Raw genomic sequence first — 17,598 nt, 5'->3', positions numbered from 1 at the left:
AAGTTTCTGGAATTACTGTTAATAATCCATGAAATATTTTGATGAAACCAGAGTTTATTTGGGGCCAACATTGTGGGGACCTCCAGAATAGATCCAATTTTGGCATTTATGATTTTTTTTTTTTAACCACGTTGCCCAAGAACCCTGTTACTCAGTCGATGCTAATTCTGTATGTCTCTCTGCTGTCTTCAAAGTCTTCAAACTTTCATTGTTTCAATAAACTCACTTTCTCTGTAGAACATCTAACAATTCTTTGATCTATTCCTTCTCCAAGATGGTCCACATTTGTAATAGTTCCCTGAAAGGCGGAAAACTCAGAGCTGGTTCCCTACAAAGTTATTCTTTAAATCAACAGAAATAAATTTTTTTTTAAAAAACCATAAAAAAAAAGAAATACGTTGGTGGTAAACACTGAATTCATTTGTTCTGATGCCCAAAAGGAGAGAATTGAGTTCTGCATCTACAAATATTGCCCTTCCCAGGTGGCTCAGAGGTTAAAGCGTCTGCCTCCAATGCAGGAGGCCCGGGTTCGATCCCTGGATTGGGAAGATCACCTGGAGAAGGAAATGGTAACCCACTCCAGTATTCTTGCCTGGAGAATCCCATGGACGGAGCAGCCTGGTAGGCTACAGGCCACAGGGTCGCAAAGAGTCGGACACGACTGAGCGACTTCACTTTCTTTCTTTCTACAAATATAATTGTTTCTGGCTTGTCAAGTTTGGGAATAAAAAACAAAAATCACAGAGCAGCCCAAAGGGCATAAGTCCCTTTGGCTCACAGTCTAATTTCAATCTGCATATAGGAATTTCCTTGAAAAAATCTTGTTATTTAATCGCTAAGTCATGTCCAACTCTTTGTGACCCCATGGACTGCAGCACACCAGGCTCTCCTGTCTTTCACTATCTCCTGGAGTTTGCTCAAACTCATGTCCATTGAGTCAGTGATGCTATCTAACCATCACATCATCTGCTGACCCCTTCTCCTTTTGCCTTCAATCTTTCCTGGCATCAGGGTATGAGTCAGCTCTTCATGTTAGGTGGCCAAAATATTGGAACTTCAGCTTCAGCATCAGTCTAACAGTTTCCTGACTTTTATTCATCATTTAAGTCCTATATATAGCATACCCAGTTTTAAAGATTGTCTCTTAATCCATGATCCTCACTGATCTTTCTGCTTTAGATTCTTCACTTCACTTCCCTGGGGTGATCACAATTGTATTTTGATTATTTACTCTGTGTTTTTCTCCTTTTGTGAGTAGGGAGAGAGTTCAAGCTGGTGGGAACTAGGTTCAGAGACATGGGGATTTATCTCTACCTTCTCTGTAAGTCTCAGATCTTTTATCATTGTGTTTTCCATACCATAATTTCATCATACTTCCAACAACAACCATACAGTATGGTTTCTGAACAAAATTTTTCAAAAGATATCATTTTTGAAGAATATAATCATAGAGAAAAATGACTTTCCTTGCTGCTACCCCCCACCCCAGCTGTGTGTCCACCAGCCTCTCCTTCTTGGACAGCAAAGTCTTCCTAGGGTTACCATTTCTTTCTCTACCATCCTTTCTTCAAGGTGAGTGAAAACCCTCACGGCTGCTATCAGAAGCAATTATACTCCTTTTCTTGAATCTGAGTCCTTCTCTTCAAACATGGTTGCTTGATGCAGAAATAAAGGCACCCAAGCAATTGTGACTAACCACATTCTTGCCTGGTGAATCCCATGGACAGAAGAGCCTGGCAGGCTGCAGTCCATAGAATCACAAAGAGTCGGACACTACTGAAGCAACTTAGCACACATACACGCACAGTTCTCAATCCTGAATATTCATTGAAAGAACTGATGCTGAAACTGATATTCCAATACTTTGGTCACCTGATGTGAAGAGCTGACTCACTGGAAAAGACCTTGATGCTGGGAAAGATTGAAGGCAGAAGGAGGTGACAAAGGATGAAATGTTTGGATGGCATCACCAACTCAGTGGATGTGAGTTTGAGCAAACTCCAGGAGATAGTGAAGGACAGGGAAGCCTGGTGTCCTGTAGTCCATGACGTCACAAAGAGTTGGATATGACTTGGTGACTGAATAACAATTCTCAAAAAACATTTTATTCCATCAAATATTTTCATAAGTTTTACCCTCCTCTCAAAAAATGAATACTTATTTTTTCTGTCTTGATACCTGGAGGTGTAGTATTATAGTAGATGCTTTTTTCATCCTCCGGAAACTAGGAGGGGCAAGAGGTCATAGCCTCTGATTTATTTCTGTGTTGAGCCTCAGATGAGCCAGAACCTGAAGTTGTCCTGCAACCAGTCCCCTCCAAGTCTTACTCATTTCAAGCTGACATTTCTGAGCTTTGGTTCAACAATATCAACACACCCCACAGATGTTACTCATATACTTCAACCTACTGAAAAGAAAAACACTCAAGCCCACTGTGTTATGGGAACTGGAATAAACACTGGGGACAAGAAAGGAAGGACTGACTGACTGGCTGGCTGGTTTAATATTTTTCCGTTTCAAGCTCTTAATGTGCACTGAGTGAATCATCTAGCACCAAAATGTCATGTTCAGTGGGAGGTTTCTGTGCTGATTATCCAGTGAGTTGCCTTCAGTTTTATGTTTTACATGATGTGAGCATGTGTGATTTTTCCCAATCTGTGCTGATGTATAATTAACAAATAAAAATGGTATATCTTTAAAGTGTGCAACCTGATGTATTGACATATGTATGCACTGTGAGGTACAGAGTACAACCAAGCCATTTGATATACCCATTTCTCCACACAGATGTCATATTCTTCTTTTTCTCTTATGGTAAGTTGGAGAAGACTCTTGAGAGTCCCTTGGACTGCAAGGAGATCCAACCAGTCCATCCTAAAGAAGATCAGTCCTGTGTGTTCACTGGAAGGACTGACGCTGAGGCTGAAACTCCAGTACTTTGGCCACCTCATGCAAAGAGTGGACTCATTGGAAAAGACCCTGATGCTGGGAGGGATTGAGGGCAGGAGGAGAAGGAGACGACAGAGGATGAGATGGCTGGATGGCATCACCGACTCGATGGACATGAGTTTGGGTAAACTCTGGGAGTTGGTGATGGACAGGGAGGCCTGGTGTGCTGCGATTCATGGGGTCGCAAAGAGTCGGACATGACTGAGTGACTGAACTGAACTGAACTGAAGAGCACCAGATCTTTGGTAAATCTCAAGTCCACAATACAGTATTGCTAATTACAGTGATGTTGCTGTACATTGGATCTTTGGATGGCATCACCAACTCAATGGGCATGAGTTTGAGCAAACTCCAGGAGACAGTGAAGGACAGGGAAGCCTGGCGTGCTATAGTCCATGAGGTCACAAAGAGTTGGATATGGCATAGTGACTGGAACTGAAACTGTACTCCTGACCAACATCTCTCCCTTTCCCTCTCCTCCAAAGATAACTGTTTTTCTACCCTATTCTTCTGTGGGTTTTAGATTTCACATGTAAGTGAAATCATGTGGTATTTGTTTTCCTGTGTCTGGTTTATTTCACTTAGCATAACTTTAGTGTCATCCATGTTGTGACAAATGTGGCCAGCTTTCTTTCTTTTTAAAGGCTGGATAGTAGTCCCTGATTTTTTTTTAAATGTCAAGTGTTTTATTGTTTAATCCTTGGACACATTTATTGGAAAATATGACCCCTGATCACTTATCTATCCAACTTGGTCATCTGAAGTTTGATTTATAATATTTAAAAGGAAGAGAAACCCTACCAATGGTGTTAATGAATATGATCTTCTGTAGGGAGATGAAAGAGTAAGGAGAAAAATTGACATTTGACCAGAAGTAGCTTAGTCTAGAACTAATGATATCAATTAAACATGTACTAGCATCTCCTGTTTCCACTGTTTTCCCATCTATTTCCCATGAAGTGATGGGACCAGATGCCATGATCTTAGTTTTCTGAATGTTGAGCTTCAAGTCAACTTTTCACTCTCCTCCTTCACTTTCATCAAGAGGCTTTTTAGTTCCTCTTCACTTTCTGCCATAAGGGTGGTGTCGTCTGCATATCTGAGGTTATTGATGTTTCTCCTGGCAATCTTGATTCCAGCTTGTGCTTCTTCCAGCCCAGCATTTATCATGATGTACTCTGCATATAAGTTAAATAAGCAGGGTGACAATATACAGCCTTGACATACTCCTTTTCCTATTTGGAACCAGTCTGTTGTTCCGTGTCCAGTTCTAACTGTTGCTTCCTGACCTGCATACAGGTTTCTCAAGAGACAGGTCAGATGGTCTGGTATTCCCATCTCTTTAAGAATTTTATTTTTTGGGGGGCTCCAAAATCACTGCAGATGGTGATCGCAGCCATGAAATTAAAAGACACTTACTCCTTGGAAGGAAAGTTATGACCAACCTAGATAGCATGTTTAAAAGCAGAGAAATTTTGCCAACAAAGGTCTGTCTAGTCAAGGCTATGGTTTTTCCAGTAGTCATGTATGTATGTGAGAATTGGACTGTGAAGAAAGCTGAATGCTAAAGAATTGATGCTTTTGAACTGTGGTGTTGGAGAAGACTCTTGAGAGTCCCTTGAACTGCAAGGAGATCCAACCAGTCCATCCTAAAGGAGATCAGTCCTGGGTTTTCATTGGAAGGACTGATGTTGAAGCTGAAACTCCAATATTTTGGCCACCTCATGCGAAGAGTTGACTCATTGGAAAAGACCCTAATGCTGGGAAGGATTGGGGGCAGGAGGAGAAGGGGACAACAGGGGATGAGATGGCTGGATGGCATCACCGACTCAATGGACATGGGTTTGGGTGGACTCTGGGAGTTGGTGATGGACAGGGAGGCCTGCTGTGCTGCGATTCATGGGGTCACAAAGAGTTAGACACGACTGAGCGACTGAACTGACTGGCTGACTGAGCATCTCCTGTGTGCTATGTACTTTGAGAATAGAAACTGAATAAAAGGTGGTCCTACTCTCAGTAAAGGGAAGATTATATGAATTTGATCAGTAGTCATGAAGTTCTCCTACTGCAATGTTGGGCTCTGTACTGCTGGTGGAATTAGGAAAGTCTTCCAGGTTCTCTTCTCTTTCTCTTTAGACTACCCCTCCTTTCCTGAGGCAGTGCCTCATACTGACCCTAGCCCAAAATTCTCAGGGAAAGCTGGCAGGACAATCTCTATGATGTTCTCACATGCTTATGCCAAGAGTCAAGATCCCACTGCCACTCTTAAGATGAATGTATAGCCTCACCACACTGCTAACCTCACCGATCCTTGTACAAATGTGGTTCTGGACTAGCCCCAGATCAGCATCATCTGGGAACTTGTTCAAAAGGTAAATTCTCAGGTCCGACCTCAGACCCCCTGGATCAGAAACCCAGGGGTGGTGTCTAGTGATCTGTGTTTCAACAAGCCCTCATGCCCTCTAAAGTTTGAGAACACTGTCTTCAGCCCTTACCTGTTTAGATGCACTTCTGCCTGGAGTGCACCAAGTGTGGAGCTTTTGAAAATTCCTGCTTATATTATTGCAATAACCTTACAATTGGTCACCTTCCCTCTAATCTCTCACTGATTTGTGCATTCTCCACATCATGGCAAGTTATTTTTCAAAAACACAAATTGTAATTTCTAGAGGATCTGCAGGGACTGGTACAAAGACCAGGGTTGGTTAGAGATTGTTCTTGGCTCCTGCTGCAAGGAATGGAGTCCAGCACTGTGGTCTGGCACGTCTATTGGTGGAGAGTGGTGACAGTGAGTGCCCATTGTCCCTAGTACCATTGTCCTAAATTGTCCTCAAGAGACAATTCCTAAGGCTGGATCTTGGCCGTTCTTTGCCTTCCCAGGTTCCCTCCACATCTTGTTCTCCAGCCTTCTCATAGACTCCCTGAGTTATCCAACACCTTTTCACTGAGTTCGCTTCTCTGCTTAATTGATGTTCATTTCTGCTGTTTGTCACCAAGAACCCAGACTAGTGCAAACATTTTGTATATTACCTGCATCTCAAAATATTTTTATATGACTATATTGAATGCTCAATATTACCAAAATTATCAGTGATGGTCTTTCTTATCATTTAGGTATCATCAGCTTGACAAATATTATCCCATGTTTTCCTTCTATCCTCACACTTTACCTTCATAGATTTAGCACTAAAGTACATTTTTTATTTGACTGTAATATTATTTTTTATTTAACTCTAGAGAAGGTTAGAATGTCCAGATAGTATTAACTCTGAAGATACTCTAACTCCTGCACTAGTAGTCAGCTCTAAGAGAAATGTCTTGGGAATATTTAACCCGTTTTCTTGAAGGGAACAAGACTGCTTCTAGATATAGCATAGCATTGCCGAAAAGTCCCATAGTTACTAGCAAGCATTAGTCATCTTCTAATTTCTTTACACGTTCCTCATTTTGGCAGGTCTGGACCACATGCCTTACACAGATGTTAAAGGGAGTGTCTATAGGCAACAAATAGCTCAAAACTCTTGAATTTAGATTTCTATTTAAGTGATTCCTATAGCAAGAGTTTTTAAAATATGCTCTGCTGAGCCCAGGGGTTTCATGGAGCCTCCTTGGGGATCTCGCGGGGGAAGCAGGGGTTCATGAGGGAAATGACAACGGCCAGAGTCCCTCCTTGGAGAAGAGCATCTTTTTCTTCTATTTAAGTGTTAGGTTTTCACACAAACCAGTAGACCCCTTTGAGAATCTCATGAAAACTTTGGACACTTATTTTCCAGAGAAATGCACATACACACATAGCGAAAAAAATTGCAGGTAATTATAGAATATTCACAGACTCTCTAACAATCCTTTTGGACCTTCTTCCACAGGCTCCCAGATTAATAATTTCTGAGGAAAGCTTTTCTAGTTGAAGGTTACTTTTATTTAAGAAAAAAAAAGAAGGAAAGCCACTGCTCTATCTATATTTATAAATATCTACATGCTCCCATTATCTTGATGTCCAATCAATTCCAAAGAGTTGCATTTTTATTATATATCCTCAAAAATGATAAAAATGTGTGTGTGTATATATACATACATATACATGATTTAAAATTGTGATATGTGCTCAAAAGGGATTTTAAAGGTATATAAATATTCCTGAAATGTAATTACTTTTTATGAGTAATGAGATGAAAAACATACATAAAGGGCACCAGCATCACATTTTTGTAGTCTGAGTTCACATGAGTTGACTTTTATTGATCTATTAAAGAGAAAATAATTCTCTAGTCTTGCCTGAATATTTTAGAGAGTGATCTTTCATTTCACTTCATGCTCTCCCTATATAGATATATTCTCTTCAGTAAGAGTCTAAGAATGTTTGGCTTTTAAAGGACCCTGAGCTCAAGGAATCAGAAACTTGACTCTGAGTCCAGACCTGACATTTACTAAGCAGATGACCGTGGAGAGGTGACTGAGTGACTGACATCTGTGACTAAGAAGGATGTTTGGTTCACATGCTCTCCAAGCTCCCATTATTAAGATCTTATGATATTCTTTATAACCCAGGAGTTTATGCTGATGGTCTTTATCTACTGTAATTTAAAAGGTAGGGAGATGGACTAGTGAGTGCAAATGATTTTTTTGTTCTCCAATTTACCTACCTCACGGGTCAGTACCATGGAAATCGGAGAATAATTGTTATTTGGGAGTCACCAAACCCCAGAGGCACTAAGATCTGTTCAACAAGGGGTTTCACCCATCCTGATAATTATTTATAAGGAGAGGAGAGAAGGTTTGTGTGTGCTTTTTGAGTAAAACAATATAGACAACTTTGTCTAAATCCTAGATTCCTCATTCAGCCTTCAGTCAGAGACTGTGAACAGAGTTGAAACCAAGCACTCCACCTAATAGAGGATTTCACAATGAAATCTCTCACGTGCTGAAGTGAGGTCATGCATAGCACTGTTGCACAATTTAATGATATGGAGGTTGAAGCCAAATTTATATGAAGAACAGATGGGCTCACAACTAACAGAAAGGGAAAAAATGCCTCCAAATAGGGCTTGTTAAATATTATTATCTCTTAATATAAGCAGGGAGTAAACGCATTCTGTTTGGCACAAGCTGAAAAATCTTAGGCCTTTTAAATTCACAGTCATTCCTTTTATACATAGATAAAAGAGTTATCATGGGATATCTTTCAACCTGATGAGTACCCTTAACATGACTTTCATTGGCAAATTAAATTCCTCCTTATAAAGAATTCTACCCAAATGCATTGTCTCTGAGAGATATATTTAGACCCTATGGACAAGGGACAATGTGGACCAAGGCTGACTTTTCTAATCTGTTGAATGGAACAGTGACAAGTGGTCTAGAAACCAGAAATTTCCACCTTGCTCCTTCTAAATATTTTCTGTCCTGTCAGTTTACAGATTCTTGAAATTTCTTTCCCAATGATATCCTCTCATTTTGCAATTAAAAAATGAAATAAGACAGGCAAATATTTCTACACATGTAGCACCTTGGCTAAATTTCTTACTAATGAGTAATTGACTGATGGAAAAAAATTGTTCTCAAGTTGTGAATTTCAGCAGAACAGCTGGGGACAGTCATGTAAAGAGGGCACAGGCTAGTCAAGAGAGTGGAAGGAGTGCAAGAAAGAGCAAGGCTTAGGCTGAGTTGGAGAAAGACAAATGTTACTTACTTTGGTTGCATAAAGCTTAGCTTTAGTTAATATAAGTGGTTTAAATAATTATCAGACTTTTGCCAAAATCTGGGTCTTCAGCAGTGACTTTTAAGGAATAAGATCTGGTCTGTCAGACATGATAATATCACAGTGTGATTTTAGGGGCACTGGAAAAAGGTTGTGGTCCTAGATGTACCCTCAGCCTGTCAGTTAGTATCTGAAATTCCTCAAACAGTGTGATCCCTTTGATGAGTGCTTTTTGATGAGTGCTAAAGAAATGGCAACCCACTCCAGTGTTCTTGCCCGGAGAATCCCAGGTACGGCAGAGCCTGGTGGGCTGCCGTTTGTGGGGTCGCGCAGAGTCGGACACGACTGACGTGACTTAGCAGCAGCAGCAGCAGCAAAAGGCCAATAACTCTAGAAGGGTTATTACTTTTAAAGAATGATACCTGTTTCACATATGGATTCACATGTATAGATGGAAGGATGGGGAACTAAGGCTGATAGCAGGGAGGATAGAGAAAAGTTGTAACTGGGAGACTGAGAAGGAGATGAAGAACTTACAAAAGGGTGCAGAAAGAGGAGGCTGGGACAAGAAAAACTAGTAGTGATTATAGTTCTACTACTAATAATAAAATACAACGTGTTGAATGGTTTCAATATGCCAAGCACTCTTTCAATTATTTTACATATCATATTTACATATACTACATCATATTTTATATATCATATTTTATCATCCAAAAAACTTGTCAATATCATCATATAAATATCTGCCCTATATCAGTCATTCAACAGACCTTCACTGATAGTCCACCATGTGCCACATACTTTTTCAAGGGCTAGAGTAATAGAGGTTAAACAGAATAGCCAAGGGTGCTGATTTTATAGAATTTGCACCTTAGTGGGAGAAAGCACCCAGAGAATGAAGTGAGTAAAGAGACAAATAACATTATTCTAGGTAATGATAAACTCAGTCTATTATCAGGATAGAATGACAGAGAAGAATAGGGGCGTGGAGGTGAAAGAGTGGTCATGAGGTACCTCTCTGGGGACGACTCGAGGGACCTGCCACCCAAATGAGGAGGAGGCAGGCTGCGGGAAGTGTGGAGAGGATTTTGGGGAAAGGGCACCACACTTGCAAATGCCCTTGGGTGGGACAAGGTTGGTTTGTTCAAGGTTCAAGGAATTGAAGGAAGGCCATTGTATCTGGGGTGCAGTGAGCAAAGGGGAGATAGGCAGAAGATGAGTGAAGCCAGCTGGGAAGGGACAATATTATGTAGGGCCTATAATTTGGATTTTATTCAAAGTGATAGGAATCACTTACAAGTAGCAAGCTCTGAAAGGTGCATATGATTTATCTTCTGTCTGTTAGGTTCACCAACTGCCTTCTTTCTAGAGTGCACCCGTTTTGTCCTTGATCAGACCAGACATTTGCTGTAGTTCTAAGAAAAGAGCAATACCTAAGAGTGAAAACGGTCAAGGGAGTCTTTGTGGAGGAAGCTAGGCTTCAGTTGGTCATGCAGAAAGGTGAGAGTTCAGATAAAGAGGCTGAAGTCAGAGGCTGGCTGCCTGCAGCAGGACTCACTTTTCTTATCTGTCCTTACCTTTGTGTGTGTGTGTGTGTGTGTGTGTGTGTGCTCAGTTGTTTAGTTGTGCCCCTACAAATTGTAACCCACCAGGCTCCTCTGTCCATGGAATTTTTAAGGCAAGAATACTGGAGTGGGTTGTCATCTCCTACCTGAGGGCATCTTCCCAATCCAGGGATCAAATCTTCATTTCTTGCATCTCTTGTACCTCCTGCATCAGCAGGCAGATTCTTTACCACTGAGCCACCAGGCTTTGCCTGAGTATATTTAATTTATCAGGAACTCATGCTCCTTGAAGATGTGTGCATGCACATATGTGAGCATGTGTGTGTGTGTGCGTGCGCACTCATGCACACACTCTACACTCTTAGGAACCAAAAGAGATTTATTTTGAAGCTTATTAATTTTTTCAGCTTACCATTGGAGTGTGGCCTTGTAGCACAGTGCAAGCTCTTTGGGGATGAAAATATTCATTTGCTCTTAAATATTTGCCATGTCAGTATGGTATGTCTGCTGTCTCTAGAATCTTAGTAGTGGTGGTAGATGATGGACTCCATTCATCAAATGATTGCTAAGGACCTACTTCATGAGAGATGCTGGTAATGCACTGTCTCAACAAAGATGGGTAATTGCATGGCTTGTCTTCAAGGAACACATCTGCAACTAAAATAAAGCTTCATGTGTCTGTGTCAGCTTCTTCTGGGTTTTCAAAACTGGACATGAACTTTACTTCAGGTTCTTTGACTTCCTAAAAGTCCATCTGCACATTAGCTCACTCCCATGCAATCCAGACTCACTACCTAATCCAGAGAAGTTCCACATTGCTCTCAATTAGCTCCATCACCAGAACAGCATGGAGAAGTAGGAGGTGCCAGAGTCAAGGGCTCGGTTTTATTACAATTCTCAAGTTATCATGGATAGCTGGAGCCTTTGAAATGGACACACAAATTATTTATGTATAAAAAGCATTGAGAGGATGAAGTCTCAGGAATGAAAATCCAAGAGGAGAAATAAATGGGAAATGCATCCCAGGGAGATAATTAATATTTAATGAAAATAGACTAGAGTATATTTGTTTCAAGACAGATTCCTGTTTTGCTGCTTTATAGTGACAATCTTTGTGAGAAATTTTGGGGTTGAAGAGAGGATTTGTGCAGTAAGTCTGGTTTATGAAATGCTACGTCCTTAGTATCTGCATGTGAGAACTGGACCGTAAAGAAGGCTGAGCACCGAAGAACTGATGCTTTGGAAATGTGGTGCTGGAGAAGCCTTTGAGAGTCCCTTGGACAGCAAAGAGACCAAACCAGTCAGTCCTAAAGGAAATTAACTCTGAGTATTCACCGGAAGGACTGGTGCTGAAACTGAAACTCCAACACTTTGGCCACCTGATGCAAAGAACTGACTCATGGGAAAAGATTCGGATGCTGGGAAAAATTGAAGGCAGGAGGAGAAAGGGATGACAGAGGATGAGATGGTTGGACGGCATCACTGAGTCAATAGAGATGAGTTTCAGCAAACTCCTGGAAATAGTGGAGGACAGGGAAACCTGGCATGCTGCAGTCCACGGGGTTGCAAAGAGTTGGGCACGACTGAGCGAGTGGACAACAAGAGCATCTGCATACTTGGGGAGGACAGGGTGCTTTCTCTGGGGCATGATATTCTTATATTTGCCTGAGACGTCATTTCTATCCCTCTGCAGTTTCCCTAGAATCTTTCCTTTTAGTAAATATTTTCTTAAGCATGAATCATGTACCTGGAACTATGAGAAACAAGAGGTTACAATGGTGAGCAAGATATGCACAGACAAACGTGAAGCAAATGATTACCAAGTAAGGCACTGATTTTACTGGTAATTAATATTATGAGTGTCATGAAGAGGAAACACACAGCAGTAAATATTTTGGCCACCTCAATAAGAAAATGCAGATGGAAGTTTTCCTGATTGTGTGCTGGTTCTGGACCTGGGTTTATCTTTATTATCCATGAACAGGATGTAGTCATGTTGGGCTAGAACAAGGAGGACTCCAGTCCTTGCTGCTCCTCTGGATCTGTGTTTCTCTCCAGCTCCATCTCTCTCAGTCACTCTGCCTCTTCTCTTAGTCCTGCACAAACTGTGACCTCCTTTAGGTCAAGGATCATGATATTCACTCTGAGGACCAGCACTCTGCACGTGAAAGTGAAAGTTGCTCAGTCGTGTCCTACTTTTTACGACCCCATGGACTATACAGGCCATAATACTGGAGTGGGTAGCTGTTCTCTTCTCTAGGGGATCTCCCCAACCCAGGGATCAAACCCAGGTCTCCTTCATTGCAGGCAGATTCTTTACCAAATGAGCTACCAGGGAAGCCCAGTACTCTGCACAGTACATAGCAAATGCCAAATAAATGTTAGTTCAGTTGATCTGTAGACCTTCCTGTTGCTTCTCTACTTCCAAGTTGAGGCCTTGACTGGGCAGAAGGGGTGTGGGTCTTACCTGGGTGTTATTCTTCAATGAGACCCTTCATTGAACATTCCTCAGTGCGGTTTGGCTAATGGGCTTAGACAGGTGCTAAAAGGTGAAGATGGTTGCTTCAATGAGGGAGAAGTCTTGTGCTCCTGGTCCTCCATAGGGTGATACAGGTTTTGTGCAGACTGTTTCTACTGAGATCTCAAGGGATGTGAGAAGTTTAGAAGTCAACTTTATTCCTGAGAAGTTTCAGAATCAGACTGATGGCTACATCTTGGCCAGGACCTTCCAGATTCTCTCTGAGGTACCTCCAACATATCCAGATGGGAGACATCAGTGTTTCATGGAAAATATAATATAATACAATTGTAACTGCATTCCCCCAGACAAAAAATAGTTTTTCCTTGCATTCTTTAGACCAGTACAATTCACCCCCTAAACATTACTACTACCCCAGAATCCAACTTTCTTTCTACCACTACCTGCTTTCCCTCCAAGCTTAGTCATCTCCTCCTAAATCTATGATGCCTTTCCCCTTCTTCTCCATCTCTGTTACAGACTGTCTAGAGCAGACAACTCGTCGCTCTTCTCCAACTCATGCTGTCCCCAGAGATACCTTTCCAAATTACAAATTTGTAGCCAACTCACTGGAAAAGACCCTGATGCTGGGAAAGACTGAAGGCAGAAGGAGAAGAAGGCAATAGAGGATGAGAGAGTTGGATGGCATCACTGATTCAATGGACATGAACTTGGGCAAACTTCAGGAGATGGTGAGGGACAGAGAAGCCTGGCGTGCTGCAGTCCATGGGGTTGCAGAGAGTTGGACACGACTTGAACGTGAACAGCAACAACCCTTGAGGGAATGCTGTCACCTACTGTATAAGAAGCAGAGTCCTAAAGGAGGTGTAAAAAGCCCTTGCAGTCTGATTCTTGGCCACTTGATTTTTCTTGTCCTCCATTTTCTGTTCCTCATATATTCTCTGCTCCTGTTACACCAAACTAGATGGAATTCTGGACCACTCCATGCTCTTCAGGCCCCTCTTACACGAAGTGCCATCTCTCTGGATACCCCTCCAGGCTCTTGCTGCTCCTTTTCTACGTAAGCCTTGCCAGTATCTACTCATCATTCAAGGTCCAGCTCAAGTTTCCTCGCTTCTCAGCAGTTCACTCAGTCTTCCCATCCACACAACCTATCCAGATAATCATGCCCTCTTCTGGAACACCATGGTTTCTGCATGACTCTATTTTGGGATTTATCACATGATGTTGAAATTTTCTCTGTTCATCTTTTTATTCCTTGCTTTTGCAGTGTACAGATTTGGGTTCCCAGAGCTTCATACTCCACTTCTTAGTAAGAAGTAAGTGATGGTGGACACATACAACCCCCATCAAATTAATTCTCTGTTTATGTTTTTTTTTTTTTTTTCTTTTTCTTTTTATTTTTTTCCAGTGGGTTTTGTCATACATTGATATGAATCAGCCATGGATTTACATGTATTCCCAATCCCAATCCCCCCTCCCACCTCCCTCTCCACCCGATTCCTCTGGGTCTTCCCAGTGCACCAGGCCCGAGCACTTGTCTCATGCATCCCACCTGGGCTGGTGATCTGTTTCACCATAGATAGTATACATGCTGTTCTTTTGAAATATCCCACCCTTAATTCTCTGTTTAAAGGAGCTAAGAAGATGCACATTATAGATAGTTATGAAGGTTAAACAAGATGAAGCACAGTGCCTGGAACATAGTCACAATTAAACAAGATTATCAGATAATATTGTCTACTAGCATATCAATGCAGATAGGAATTGTCTTCTGGAGATATCTGGGACTGGGTATGTCATAAGAAAGGGTTTCTTTTGTGTTTTGGGCTTAAAGTAACAGAATTAAGGGAGTGGGTGCAAGTCCACAGTTACCATCAGTTGTTGAAGGGAAACTTTCACTAAGGGAGAAGGCATCATACTGGAGAAAAGACTAGATATGAGCTTTGAGGGAGTGCTAACCTGAAGCTGCTGGGGGGTGGAAGGCTATGGGGTGCATGGAAGGACTTTCAAATCAGGATGAACACAAACTAGACAGAATCACTAAAAAATATTATGTGGATATATTTTATGGATTTGAGTTAACCTATTGAATGGTCTTTATGAATCTAGCATGAAAGAAGTTCAAAGTGTTGTTTTGGTCTTAGGTTATTCAACCCCACGCCCCTCGTTTCTTCCCCCAAGAAGGAGAGAAAGCTACTTTTATTTTGGCACCAGTATATAATCTCAGACACACACGATCCTGTCTGCTGTGATACAGACTCAGTCCTCTTGGAGTTCAGTAAAAAGTGAGGTCAGCATGCATAGAGACCTGGGGAAAACAAACTGATTTAAGGTACTAAACTGGGAAATACTGTTCCATTTCCTTCTGAATGGAGTCCACAGTGGTGCTTGAAAGCCATCTGGAGAACTGTAGCCCCAGGAGTAATAGCATGCTGTAATGCATTTGATTAAAAAGAGGAAGGGAAAAAAAAAACCATGGGGTGTGTTATTCTCGTGCTAGGATTGGAGAGCAGTCAGCCCATGAGTCGTGGTCCATGGAGATTTTGCCTGGATTACTTTAAAAGCACTTTTGCAGAGCCGGGCAAATGAAAGTCATGTGTTTATTCATCAAGGAGACCTTCTCTTGGGGATATTTTATTTGCAGTTCTATAAAGAGGCAAAACCTCCACATTTTTAATCTTCTGTGTGAGAACTTCTAAGCACTGGAAAAGCAGTGACAGGAAGAATGAGTTTGGATGGCTCAAAAATCCTGATAGAGTTTGGGAACTTGTCCAAACTCTTTGAACTTTCCAGCTGTGCCATATTGGATTCTGTGTCTAGGGTAGCAAGTTCACTGGCAGTGTGTGTGCTTCTCAGGCTATTTTGAGGTTTACGTCAAGGGCTCTGTCAAGGCCCAGAGGAGCAATGGTAACACCGAGACACTCAGTCTTGAGTGTGGAGATGTCAAGATAGCCTTACGTTTCTTCAATGGGAGTTTGAGAGACATGCTGAGGTCATTTGTTTCATGCAGGGGAAACTTTTGTAGCAATCCAGAATGCCTTTGAGGGAGTTCAGTGGTCATTTCCCAAGCTGCTCAGTCAAGTGCTGTCAGCCCAGTGCAAAGGGTCTCACCATGACATCACAGCACATGTGAAATAAAATCACTTCATTGTTTGGAGATTGCAGAAGGTTGGAGCTCCAACTCAAGAAGCCAACACTACTTTGGAACTTTGGTTTGGACCATAGGAAAGTGAGTTCAACCAAAGATAGTCAAGTTCAGCTCTTTGTGATTCTCTGTACAGGCCTGGTGACCAGTCATGAACTTTCAGGATACTTGGTACATATTTTTAAACGTGCTGAGTCCAGAGAGGGATGGAAGGAGGCTTTCATCTCCTGTCTTACTTAATTTTGTATGCCACTGGACACACAAAGGCAAATGTAATTGCTTCTGAGGTATAATTAAGGAGAGAAACATGTCCATTAGATATCTATTATTGAATAACAAATCACCTCAGAATTTAACAGGTTAAAATGACAAGCAGCTATTATCTCATAGTTTCTCTGGGTGAGAATTCAGGAGTGGCTGAGTTGAGTGGTTCCCGCTCAGGGTCTCTCTTGAGGCTGCAGTCATCTGAAGGCTTGACTAAGGCCGGAAGGTCTGCTCCCAAGGTGGCGTCCTCATGTGGTGTTGCAGGCGCTTGCCACCTGGGCCTCCCCATGGAGCTGCTTACATGCCCTCAGGATACGGCAACTGGCTTCCCCAGAGTGAACTGGGAAGAGGGGCAGCTGGCAGGAAGCTACAATGCCTTGACCTAATTTTGGAAGTCAAAGACCTTTCTTCCACCATATTCTCTTCATTACAACCGAGACACTAAGTGCAGCCTACTTTTGAGGAGACAAAAATTAGTGTCCACCACTTGATGGGAAAAATATCAAAGACTTTGCAGACATATTTTAAAACGAACACACCCTGAGCATCAGAAGTCACTGAGCTTCAGTTTACTGATTTTTGAAGTGATATCCAAAACATTTACTAGACAATGCTATTGATGTGATTAGAAATTATGTTCATCTAGTACTTTGAATGGCCCCAGCCAAATAAAGAGTAGGTATGGTAATGGCAATGACAGTCCTGGTGATGACAAAGGATGATCTTGGGCAAGTGACACAATCTCTGAGTGCCTTTTGGCTATACCTAACAAATGAAACTATTTTGAGGATTAAATAGTGTAATTTATAAGAAAGCAGTTCCTGGCACAAAGTGAATTAGTTTTTCTAGTCTTCTGAAGGAACACCAAGGAAATGATATTTTGGTCATTCTTGTTATTAAAACGGATCATCTTTAAAACAGAAACATTAGCTAGTGTTAAGGTCATAAATACTAAAATTGCTAGAGCAAACCCACTGGGGAAAAATAGGGTACTCACCTTTTAAAATCTACTCATCTAGACAAAAGGGTTCATCTCTTCTCCATTAGAGGGACAATTTTCTTGCATGATTCATTGCACTATTTGTGTGTCAGCCAGTCTCTTCAGGGTGTTATATCTTGAGATGACATTTATCATGCCCGCTTAAAAGAATGGTAGAGAGCCAATCATAAAATACACACGCACACACACACCAGTCTGTCATCTACTGTGTCACTTGGTACATCGCCATCATCTGAAAACAATTATCCTGGGAATGGTGATGAGATTGGATATGAAAAGGGATGGAAAATATCAGAGCAAGGCATTTGATGGCAGATGGTTTTTACTGTTCCAAAATGATGCTCTGCCCAGGAGCCAGGGAAACTTTTGGTACAACAATAAGGCCAAGCAGTTGGGTGGCATGGTGCAGCTGCCCAGTGGAGCAATCAGATTTCAGGCCCCAAGCTCAGAATAGTCCCAGGGTGGCCCAATCAGTGCAACTTAAAAAAAAAG

At 41.7% G+C, this 17,598-nt stretch overlaps 1 non-coding gene across 1 annotated transcript; it reads left to right on the top strand.

Annotated features, from left to right (window-relative positions):
- The first annotated feature begins 476 nt into the window (after positions 1-476).
- TRNAW-CCA lies at positions 477-548 on the top strand. Its single transcript has one exon. It is a non-coding gene; the product is annotated as a tRNA-Trp (tRNA).
- The last annotated feature ends 17,050 nt before the right edge of the window (positions 549-17,598 follow it).

The sequence above is a fragment of the Cervus elaphus genome, chromosome 16, assembly GCF_910594005.1.
Source record: "Cervus elaphus chromosome 16, mCerEla1.1, whole genome shotgun sequence".
Classification (NCBI taxonomy): domain Eukaryota; kingdom Metazoa; phylum Chordata; class Mammalia; order Artiodactyla; family Cervidae; genus Cervus; species Cervus elaphus.
The sequence above is the reverse complement of the archived record's forward strand: the minus strand, read 5'-3'. Positions and strand labels throughout refer to the sequence as shown.